This window comes from Lissotriton vulgaris, chromosome 8 (assembly GCF_964263255.1).
Source record: "Lissotriton vulgaris chromosome 8, aLisVul1.2, whole genome shotgun sequence".
NCBI classification, from domain to species: domain Eukaryota; kingdom Metazoa; phylum Chordata; class Amphibia; order Caudata; family Salamandridae; genus Lissotriton; species Lissotriton vulgaris.
This window is the reverse complement of record NC_141696.1, coordinates 1,150,957,181-1,150,969,567: the sequence shown is the minus strand read 5'-3', so window position 1 is coordinate 1,150,969,567 and position 12,387 is coordinate 1,150,957,181. Positions and strand designations below refer to the sequence as shown.

Below are 12,387 nucleotides of genomic sequence, written 5' to 3'. Positions count from 1 at the left end.
CACAATTCCAGGCGGAACTGAGCCTGTGATGCAGAAGAGGGACATTTAAACAGCCTTCTAAACAAATTGCATTGGGCTAGTTCCAACCACATCATTGCATTAGCCGGAAGAACCGCAGATTCATATATTAACAAGGGTGTAAATTTCATTTTTATAACGCCCACAAGCGGCGATACAGATGTCCTTGGTAGTTTCCTTGCAGGATGTGTCAGAGCAAATACCAGATAATTTGCCTGGAGCTTTGTGAAGTCAAATATATTAGACAGCTTGATCGATCCTAAAACCACCTCCCCAAATGCTTATACGACGATGCTTTTACAATCTCTTCTTGATTCATATAGCATTTTCCCTTTTTACATATTTGTCGACCAAACACTACCAGATTCGATTTGGCAATATTCCCTTGAAGACAGCCTGAACTGACTTGCTCTCTTTTACATTAATTTCTTAACACAAACTTTTCTAAAATGCTGTGAGGCTGATTAGTAATAGTTATGGATATTATTAACCGCTTTACAATATTATCTGCTTGGTAATAATTACTCCTGTTATGTTTGTTGTTTATTTACAGTTTTAGTCAGCCAACCTGGAATTAGAGCAGAGGCTTAGCCATCAATGGTGCAGTTGGTGCAGTGCCACCAGGGCCACGTGGTGGGAGGGGCACAGTCTGCCCTGCGCCAGCTGCTTACTTTCTGAATTGTTCAAATACAGTCTGCCTGGGCCTGCCTTTGTGTTTCCTCTTTGGGTGGAGACGGGAATATGGTGGTAGTAGAAGATAAGGGAGAAATGTAGGAGAGGAAAGGGATACAAGAAAACATGGAACAGAATGGAAGAAGTATTTAAGGATGCAAGAGAAAGTGACACAAGGTAAGGGCAAGCAAAGGGACAAGGAAAGCGGAAAAGAAAGGGGCCAGAAATAAAAATGTTGTGAGAGAAGGGGAAAAGAAGATAAGGAAGATTGAGAGACTGAAGAGGAAGAAGAGGGAGACAGATAAAGGGGGAAGGGAGGGAAGTGTGAAAGGGGGGAATGAGGTGAGAAAGGGGAAAGATTAGGCATGGAGGAAATTTAAATTATGTCAGTAAAATGTGTGTATTTTGTGAACTTCACGTTATGCTTGCTACATACAATTACAGAAATTACGCAATTACATCATTCCATGTAATGATGCCACTATTCACAGCAAAACTATATCACAGGAATGTGGGATGAATGAGAACAACCAGAATACAAGAGGTTATTGTTCGCAGCAATAGTGATATTCGCGCTATTTTTGAGAACAAAATGCACCCTTGTTACTGAAATTGACAAAGAGTATGCATTTTGCTATAAAAATAGCACTAACGACAGATTTGCATTGTGCATACTTACATGTAATGTCATGTAATTTTACCAAAATATTGCGTAATTACACAACAGCAAATTTGGTGAATGTTTTAACCCTCTAAATTGGAGATACGAATAGGGAATGACAGGTTGAGTTGGGAACTTTGAGACACGTAAGCAGGGGGGAAGCCATCATTAGTGCAGCAAGTGCAGTGACACCGAGATCTAAGTGTGTGATTTGCCCACAGCACCCCAATTATATCTTTAATTTAACACCAAGACTGTGGCGCCTTTTTTCTTGCTTGCATCAGGGCCCAGGACACCTAGGCTATTGTTAAATCTGGGGGTCTCTAGTTGGCAGAGGTAGGTACCAATGCCCAAATAGGGACCCTTGCTTCTAGTCAGGACAAGGGGGTACACTCGTTGGATAACCCCTGCTCACCCCTTTGGTAGCTTGGCACGAGCTGACAGGCTTATCAAAGGCAATGTGTAAAGTATTTGTACCAACACTCACAGTAACACAGTGAAAACACCACAAATGGACTCCACACCAATATAGAAAAATAAAGTATCTTTATCTAAACTACACAAGACCAAAATGACAAATATCCAACATACACTGTTCCAAAATAAGTCTTTAAAAAGAGTTCAAAGGGTTGCACCAAAATAATCCAGAGTTGCGTCACTTTTTAGTCCAAAGTAGACAAAAGTTTGTAGCGGCAACTGCAGCATTGAAAAACAAGCAATGCGTCACTCCTGAGACCCTTGGAGGGGAAGCGACAGCCCCGCTGCACACAGCGGGTGTATTGCGAAGAATCCGGTCTGTATGGGGAGGGATGCAATACCTTGTATGGATTGCCGAGGCGCAGGTTTCTCCGGTAGAAGCGTCTCGTAAAGGCACAATGCGACGATCTTCAGGACGGCAACGATCTTCGGTGTGGCGGTGATGCGCGGGTAAGGCGCCGATCTTCTCTCATGGCCCCTCAATGCGTTGACTCTACGGCGATGTACGCAGCGACGGGATGCGGTCCGCAACCAAGAGGTGCGATGATTTCTCACAGCGACAACAGGCTCTGCGACGATACTCGCAGCGACAGGAATTTTCCCGCAGGGGGCAGTGCACTCCGCAAGCGAACGATGCGTCGGTTCTTGCAGAGGCAACAGGCGCTGCGCCGATCTTCACGGCGAAGGGGATTTTTTTGCACTGTCGACCATGCGCTCCGCAAGCGAGCGTTGCGTGCAAATTGTAGATCTTCTTTTCTTCTTGTCCAGCTCCTCAAACAGCAGGCAACAACTTCCAGAGGCCCCACAAATGGATCAAGCACTCTAGGAAGGGCAGAAGTCACTCATCAGAGTTCAGGGGGAAGCTGGGGGTGAAGTCCTTTTGTGCCTGGGACTTCTTAACAGGAGGCCAGCTCTTCTCAGGCCCTTGAAGATCTCTTCAAGCAAGGTGACACATCAACAGCAAAGTCCTTCCCCTCTCCTTGGTAGCAAAGCAACTGCAGGTCAGCCTTAAAGCAGGTCAGTCCTTCTTCTTCAGTCTTCCAGCTCTCTCCTTGGCAGAGTTTCCTTCTTGATTCCAGGATGATCTAATTTTCTGAAGTCTGGGTAGCCCTTTTTATACCAATATTCCCTTTGTTCTCTGAGGGCAGAGAGGCCTTGGCTTAGTCAGAACCGGTTATGGTCAGTCCTGGGGCACTTTGTTTACTTGACTTCTTCTTTCCTTTGAGAGAGAGGGCAAGGTCGTCAGCCGCCCAGCAGGAGGTGGAGCCAGTATTGTGGAAGGCAGGCGCAGCCCTATTCAGGCCCAGGTGCTATCCCCTCCCACCACTCAAGATGCAGATGGAGCTATTTAGCCTAGGGATGAATCGCTCAGCCTCCTGGAGCCACCCCAGCCCCTGTCACTCACAAACCAGACAGTCAATTCACAAACAGGCCAAGGCACACAGAAAGGTCAGAGAAGAAAACAGCCACTTTCTAAGTGCTGTTTTCAAACACAGGATTTAAAAAACATTCTTCCGAAAAGATTGTTATTAAAGTCTGAGTACAGGGATATTAGACTTTAATTTTCTATCTTGCTCCTATGGTAAGATATGCAGGTAAACATTATGCACAGCACTCCCCAGTATAGCCTATGGGCAAGATAGCTTTTCAATTGTGAAACAACGAAAATGGCTGTAATTCACTACCAGAGCATGTCACCCACACTAGTACATGCTCTGGAGTGGTTGAACTGGGTGAAGGAAAGAGCTGGATAACTCAATTAACTTGCTTTGTTGTATTTCCAAAATGGATAAATAGGTCCAAAGTAATCAAGAATTTTCTATTTATTGTTGTTGTTCTGATGGTCCAGAATAATTCTTCCAGAGCAAAGCACAGAAACATCCAACACTTGTTTCTCCCCTTTACGAAGGCATGCCTGGGGCTTTCTCAAGGCTTTAAAATTGGTAGCAGAAATAGGGCACGGTCCTAAAGTCAAAATATGTCTGTGACTATAAGGCAGGGCAGCGTGTTTGCAGAATATCCTGCTGTCCACAAAGATTTACTGACTCGTAATAAAACAATGAAGTACGTACAAGTAGCGCAGTCAATCTGAAATCAACAGCAATACGGATTTGAGATCGAGTATTGGCTCTACACTCACTGTTTATGTATATTTACAACCAATTTGAGATTCGCAAAACTGACAGAATCACCATTATGTAAAGTTTCGCTCTTGCAGAAATATGCTTTACCACTAACTTCTCATGTGTTCCCTGGGTGCACAGGGCCTTTTAATTCCTTATTCACAAACATATCTCAGGCGCGTAGCCTTCATTGGTGCAGCCTGATATATCTAACATGCTAATCCCATGGCTGCAGGTAGTTTACAGAGTGTAGAACCTCGAGTTCTACAAGGAATCGCGACAAAGTTACAGCTTTCTGGGTGTTGCCAACATTTGAGTGGCAATCTGAAAGGCACACAGATCTTGTGCATTTTCTGCTGCCTTAAGTGGAAGCTGAGACACAGATTTGCACAGATCCTGATTGCATGAAAGGAACTTTTACCCATTAAAGTTTTACTTAGGAATATAAAAGGCTTTAGGAATCTGCTCTAAAATGTATGCTGCAGCTTTTAAGCTCGCAAATGGGTAACTGCCATATGTCTGATCTAGGTTCACTTTAAATGACAGAAGTTGATGTCTGTTTATAGTTTGTCAACATCACTCCAAAGTAATGAGAATGCTTTGCCTGCTAAATCATGTACTTTAGTCTTCTTCACTTTAAATTATGCCTCACCTCATCCTGGTGGAAACGGATTGATTTTTGTTTGCGGGGAGATTCTGGGAGATTTCCTTGACTTTCCAGGGCAGGCAGGGCCAGAGCTCGTGCTGTTATCTTTCTTGAAACATCACAATCTGGAAGAGAAGAGGATTGTTAAGCGGTTGGGTAGAGCTGCAATGTTTAAATAGTATGGCAGAGAGCTGATATAAATATACTTAGGAAATAAATTCCAATCTCACTGATGATGAACGTTATTTCTGAATGATTCATAAAATTTGGGCTGATACACAAAATTATTTCTTCGCACCGGGAATAGTACACTTCAGCTCTTTATTAAATTCTCTTACATGTGCACAAGGCCCAAGTCTTTTCTTTTTGTATTAATTGTACATGAATATTTAGATTTTAAGTGTTTTTGGGGCCAATTCACAAAGGTGGGTAAGAGTGGTAAAACAACTACAGGAGTACTACTTTACAATCCATGTTCCAAAAGGCCTTTGCCAGTAGGCCCATTTGAGGCTTAAGAGAGAGGACCCTCATCTTTATCACACACTGCAGAGTAAACCACCTTTGGCTTCTGCTGTAAGTGGCTCATTGCTGCATCTGACGACTGTCTTGATGGTGCCATGCACTGCTGGCCTAAAAAGTATTCCTAAAAATAGGCACACTATTCATAATTCATCCCTCCAAATGGTGTACTAACTGGTAACATGCATTACTATTTTGGCCTCCAAATTTCAGTGTGGTCGCCCCTCTCATTACGCAAGATACACTTTGCTGTTTGAGTAGTTGGTGTCTTTTCACCAATTGAGTGAGTCCCGTAGACGTGGCACCATTTTGCTTCATTGCAGGCAGATGCCACTCGGCAGCCATATATTCGTAAAGGCAGCCTCATTTGAGCATCACTGCCTCTTGTGGAGTATTATGTTTGTATCCTGCTACAGCACAACTATTGGGGATCCCTGCGAAGCATGCTTTGTCTCCGACACCATGTCACTTCCATGTGATGTTTCAAAATGGGCAGCACTAAACCCTATCATTATCAGTGGATATTTTAGCCCACATGCCAAACTGATTACCAGTACTGTTGCAGGGATTCTGCACAAATACAGAACTATGCACAGGAAATGGGACCTTGGTGTTTAGGGACTAAGTCCTCCTACCAGCTTAGTACCCACAAACCCAGGACCAACTAGGTATAGTGTCTCACTTGCTCTCCTACTCACTCACAGAGAAACCAATGATTAGACACCCCAGAATGCAACACTCCCAGATCTCTTAGGAATCGTGGTAACAAGACACCCTTTGACTCACTCTCTTGTACGCATCCACAATAAGATCTGACGGAGAAACGAAACAGTTTCAAATATTTATTTTATCTAACGTGCCCTAACAACAAGCAGGAATATGCATAGTACAAATATTGTCAGCATAGCAATCAGTCCATAAATCATATAGGGAGATGTCATCATAAAAAGACAATGGAGAAAGGACTTTAGTGCCTAACCTCCCTCCCCTTGCTAAGAAGAAGTATTGTTATATAATAGAAGATCAATGGGCTTTGTCAGCAGACCCCCATACCTTAGCCTATAGATGGTAGATCTACATCATAGGTTCTCTTCTCCTGGAAAGTTCCCTCTCCAAGTGTGTGTCACCTATTTTGCGGCCCACAAAAAAGTACGCTGTCCAACAACAGCTGCATCAGTATATTCTGTCTAAGGGCTAAGGACTGGCCAGAACAAAATAACAAGGGGCATTGTTGTTCGACCTTGCACATAATGTTCAATCAAAATCCCAGGAACATGCAGAGAGTGAACACAGGGATGAGTTCTTATGTGAAAGCAGTCCGTGAAATTATTGCAAAAAATAAAAACGTGTAGTAACATGTGCAAAGCAGCAGGAAAGCAGCAACGGGCTCATGCCAAGTTAGTATAAAAAGATAATGTCCCTATGGGCCATGTGACTATACTGGTTGGCAGAATGTTGCCTCTGCAACCAATTGTAATCCATATTGCCCAAAAGACCCAACAGCTGCTCCCACATTAGAAACATACCACTTTTATCAGTAACAGATTAGATACATAATAATTATAAACAATTAAATGAAACAAAACAGTGGTGCTTGCAAGTAATGCCCTGATGTTATCCATGAATAATTAGGTACCCGCTCCCAACTTTTGCCAGTGTTTTGGGACATGGGCTATTGGATTATGAAGATCTGTCTCTTAGACCATCGATCTTGGCATTAGCAAAACGTTGTAGCTTTAAATGTGTCCAACACATTATTATTAAATTTCTTTATTCGGTATTTCATGATAGAAATCCATAAAAGCATTTTTGTACACATTATACCATAAAATAGAGAAAGAATACAGTATTTGCAATACAATTTTACAATAAAAGTTTGAGAAAGAATGCTTAAAAATAGTTCAGTTCGTTTTACATTAGATACAATTCATTTTGTTGTAAGCAATTTTCTCACAGATTATTTTTATGTTTAAAAATACATTTTAAATAGTTAACCATGTGATAACAAGTAACTTCAGAATCCAAAAATTGAAGGCGGCGCATGGCAGGGCGACACCGTCTTAAGTCCCACGATTTCAGCAATGGTACCAACCAAATTTTGCGATGAACATGATAGTACTTACAGAACAACACTGTATGTATAGTAGTCTGTACAGATGTATCATCGCAAGGACAGTGTCCTAACGTTTGTTCCCAGGTGTTTCTCATGGGGAAGGCTACTAACCGATGGAAAAGATTTAATCTGAATCTGGTTAGTAATAAGCGATCAAAAATGCCAATTTTAAGCGTTAGGTAAGGCTGATTTGTAGGAACAAAATAGACCATGATTGCATGGTGGACAGAAGGTTTCCCTATTTCGCTTGTGAGTCTTAGTCCATCTAAGTGGCTCAGGGCCATTTCTTTCAACTCCTTCTTGGATATCTCACAGATCTTTTCTGGTGTTATGTAATAATCCTCCAGGCCTAGATCCGTAAGAAAGTATCTGATGTAGGTGAGCCATTTTATTTTTCCCGAATAATCTAATGCCATTGAATCCCCCACAATCCCTTTAGTTAACATGTTTTTATCTGAGGTCCATATACGCCGCCATAATAGCAAAGGTTGGATTTTGGCCAGGTCCTCAATGTGGGGTATGCCTAATTCAATGTGGGATGCATATGTGGAGATTCGCCTTGGTGCCACCAGAAGAAATCTTAAAAAGGAGTTTTCTGCCAACTGTAGAGCGCTGACGTCGACGTGCCCCCAAACCCCAGCCCCATACAGAGCTACTGTCTGGCATTTCGCGTTATAAATTTTCAATAGTTCCACAGGCGACAGTTTGCCCAATTTTTGTGAAAAGGACATCAGAGCAACTATTGCCCGCTTAAAGGAATGCTTTCTAGACTCAGCTGCCGCTTTCCAATTCAATTTATCATCTATTGTGATGCCTAAGTAGGGATACTGGGACGTCAGTTCGAGGTTTTGGTTATTGAGGGATATGTCCCTAAACCCTTTTTTTCCCTTTGCCTGCCACCATTACAAAGGTCTTCTTAATATTAATTTGGAGGTCAAGGGTGCCCATGAAATCCGCGTACCTGGTTAACGCTTTTTGTAACTAACGTGGGGTACGGGCCAGGATGACGGTGTCGTCTGCATAGAGCAGAGCGGGAATCTGGCGTTGTTTTACTTGGGGTAGGTCTTGAGCCCCCCTCAGAAGCTCCGTCTCCAGCATGTTTGTATATAAGGAGAATAAGAAGGGGGCCAAGACACATCCCTGCTAGACTCCACGCTCTACTCCAAAAGATGCAGTCAACTCGCCCCTGACGCCGTAACGTACTCTTGCGGAAGCCTTGGAGTATAGTTCCCTTAAAAAGTCTAAAAGTGAGGGGTCCACACCCATTTGAGACAAGACTAACCATAATTTTGAATGGGACACGCAGTCAAAGGCTGCGGACAGGTCCACATACACCATATAGAGTTTGTCTTTTTTTGCATGAATATATTTTCCCACAATTATTGACAGGTTTAAAGCCTGCTCCACTGTACCAAATCCCTCCCGGAAGCCGAATTGTAAATCGGACAGTACCCCCCTATCCTCTGCCCATTGTTGGAGACGCTCAAGGATGACCCTACCGGCTACCTTACCCACTGAGTCCAACAGTGAGATGGGGCGGTAGCAGGTAGGCTCCTGGCGGTCTCCTTTTTTAAAGATCGGGACCGTAACAGACTTGGTCCAAGATTCCAGGAGCCCCTTTTTTTGCGGCTGCCGCACACACCCTGGTCAATATGGGGGCCCAGAGGTCCGTATTGTATTTAAAGATGTCCACCGGGACTCCATCGGGGCCTGGAGCTTTTCCATTTTTACTTAAGTTTAGGGCCGTGAGGATTTCGGAAATGTCGAATTCTATTGAAATGGGGTAAACGACAGCTGGATGAGTTATTTCTTCACTTTCAAGAAGCGTTTGTTTCTTAAAAATTTTTGAAAAGTGAGAAACCTATGCTTCTTCTATGGCCACTTCTATTTTTGGGAGGTTATCGTCAGCTAAGAAGGGGGATTTTACTACTCGCCAGAAGGCCTCGCTGTTTTTGTGTAGGGCACTTTTATGTAGTTCGTCCCACAAGGCCTGCTTTAATTCGGCCTTTCTCTGCTTTCGGGCAGACAGATGTTCTTTTCTGAGTCTGGCAATTAGCTGTGGGTCTCTATTTTCATTATTCAGGGCTACTTTAAGCTTGGTATGTGCCGAGGTGCAGCTATGATTAAACCAACCTCTCTTATTTGAAGTTTCTGCCTTTGATTTTTTTGTTAGGAGGCCCTTGATGACAGTTAGAATTTTAGAGAAGTTGCTTATGACTTCCTGCTCTGTCATGATTAGATCAAGGCATTTTATGATATGAGGGTATGCTGCTTTAATCACCTCTTCGTTGATTTGCCCAGGGTTTATCTTCCCCCGTTTTAAAGTATAACCATTTACCTGAGCCAGTTGTAGGTTATTCTGGTTCAGAGCTTTAGCTATCATTGACTCAAGGGATTGTTGATGTGGTAAGTTGAGTTCTATCCTGATAGCAGAGTGATCGCTTACATATGTTGGTTCTAGCTTTCTTGTTTTTGGGTTTAGGTTGTTGGCTATTTTAAGTCCCAGGTCTGACAAAAGGTCATTCATAGCTATGCCCGATTTAGTATGACAAAAATGAGTAAGGGAGATATCCAGCTCATTAACCATTTCACTACAGTTTTTACTAAAGTAAGGACAGGGATGCAAATTGAAATCCCCTCCCCATAAAAAGAAGACAACACCTTTCCCTCCTTTTGTCTGTCTAAAATTAGAGAGTTTTTCATTTAGATTTAATATTACTCTCAAAAATTCTCCTTCCTCCAAGTTGTTATAGAAGTTAATGAGTAGGACAGTCTCATTTTTGGGTAGGGAAAGGGAGAGAAGCTGGAAATTTGCATCCAGTTCAAGAGTGGTTATTTTTATTTGTTGTATGGTATTCGCTATATAAATAGTTAGTCCCCCCCTTTGCTCTGCCCATGCTCCCAGCCAAGGCTGGAGAAAAGAACGTCCTAAAACCCAGAAGGTGTAGTTCCGTTGGTGACCATGTCTCCTGGAGACATACAATTTGGTGACTGTCTAGGAAACTTATGGCGGTGCCGTCCTCAATCTTGGGACGGGGACCGGCAATGTTGCAAGACACAACACTCAAAGTTTGGGGATCCCTACTTGATGTTTGAGTTATTTGTGGTCCAGTATTACCCTCTGATTCCCTTTTTTGGGGGCTGGGGTGGTTTTCAACCTGTGATGGTCAATCAACTAACTCAAGGCCACTATATCTATTCGTCATTGGGATGCCGCTCCAGCCCTCCCAAGGTAGTGGTTCTCTATAGGGATCCCTATGATATGGTCCTCCCCAGTCGTCCCTTTCTCTACCCCGATGTCGAGGGCCTACTGTGTGCCAAGGTCCATCGTAATGATAACCATTACGATGTCTCAGGGGGTAGAAGAAGGAAAGGCGCTTTGTTCCTATAGCGCCAGTTGAGGTCAGGTGGTCCCATGAATAAATGTGGTCAACCAGTCTAGGATCATCAAAGGTGATAAGGACACAATCACCCTGTATCGTTTTTTTGCCAAGCCCTACCCAGGGGGCTCTTCTTACCATTAGGATCTTGGTTGAGCAATAGGGAGGAGGTGGGTGATTTGTGCTTAGCCAATGTTGGACCTTATTCTTTAGTGACCAGGTTGCTTCATTAGTTTGATCTCCCAATTCTGGTACGCCGGTCATTACGACTATGAAAGGACTAGCCTCCGGTGGGAGGTTAACAGAAAATCTTCCATCAGGGGGTCCTCTATCCCACCCTCTGTTTGACTGTGTAGCTGGTGTTTTTGGGCCAGTGTTATTGTGTACCGAATTAGTGTTAGTGGTGTTAATCGGGGTATTACTTAGAGTATTTTCTAATGTCTTTTTTTTGGTCACTATCGGTTGGGCTGGTTTGGCTACTGGGGGGATAGGCTGTTTATTTTGAACAGTGGAGGTTGCAGGTGGCTGCTTACCTCCCGCTGTCTTTTGTACCCCCTGATTTGTTTTAGTTTTTACAGAAGTTGTCAAATCAGCTAATGCTTTTTCTATTTGTCCCGGTCTCATTTTTAGTGGTTTGAATAGTTGTTTAAAAAGGTCTCCAATTTTAATTAATAGCTGGGCATTGGAATCAGAGTTGTCGTCTGACTCCTTACCTAATGGGAGGTCAGTTATGATTTCCCCAGTAATGGGTGCCGGGGTGTCATGTAGTGTTTGGTGAACAATCACGTTACAAATTTCCTGGTCTCCCCTTGGTGGGGTAAGGGTTCGGGTCTCTCCTGTCTTGTTAGGAACCTTATGTGATTTTTTAGATTTTTGGTTGTTTGGGGCTGTAGGTTTTTTCTTTCTCATTGCACCCTCCCTCCTCCTTCTTGACTGTCTTATTTCCTCGGGGTAGTTTGGATCACTCGATATGGGGTCTTTTCTAAGACCAGGGATAGTTGTGAATCGATAAGCTGTGAGACCGATAGATCAACCATGGTTGGTAGGCTATGCCTTTGGCCACAGGCTTCACTCGGTCCAGGGTCCCTACGTTGATCCGGCGTTCATGCATCCGCCAGATGTCCCATTAAGGCCCTTTTTGCATTTGCTAAATCTTGGGACACTCTACGTTCTATCAGGGAGAAACTTTGATCTATAAAAGTGTTCGCTCTAGTGATAAAATTATCAATAGGACCTGTAATTTGCCCATCCTTAGCAGCAGTTTGGTTCTACTTCCTGGTGTAGACATGATGGACATTTAAATACTGTCTCACTTTAAAAAAAGAGGGTGGACGTGTGGATATACAGGCAGAACCTGAGGGTTGGTATAGGACAGTAGGGGGAGAATATCTAGGATTTTTGAGGTAAAGCTAAGCGATCGTGCTATTTAGGGGGTGGCCCAGCCCAGTCTATAACAGTCTCTAACGGTCTCTAACGGGCACAAACGGCCCGCCCCTGGCCCGGGCTTCGCCCGGCGCCGCCCGCGCGCGTCCCACGTGCCTGTGAAGACCTTGGTTCAAATAGCCAATGGGCGGGTTCGGGAAGAGGCCCCAGCTGCGGCCGATGATGTTGTTGCAAGGCCCGCTGGACCTCGCAGTCCCGAGTCCCTGGTCTCCTCCTCCTACGATAGCAGCGCACTCCGGTGCAGGGATAAGCTCTCCAGGTACAGTTACTGCCTACGAGCGGCTCCCGCGAAGCGAGCGGGGGCCGCGAGGCGTGATGAAGGGTCAGTGGGCAGG

General features: G+C 43.9%; 1 pseudogene; it reads left to right on the top strand.

The window, feature by feature from the left end:
* Window positions 1-826: 826 nt before the first annotated feature.
* LOC147698409 (2-aminoethanethiol dioxygenase-like) overlaps window positions 827-12,387 on the top strand; it is a 70,546-nt pseudogene continuing 58,985 nt past the window's right edge.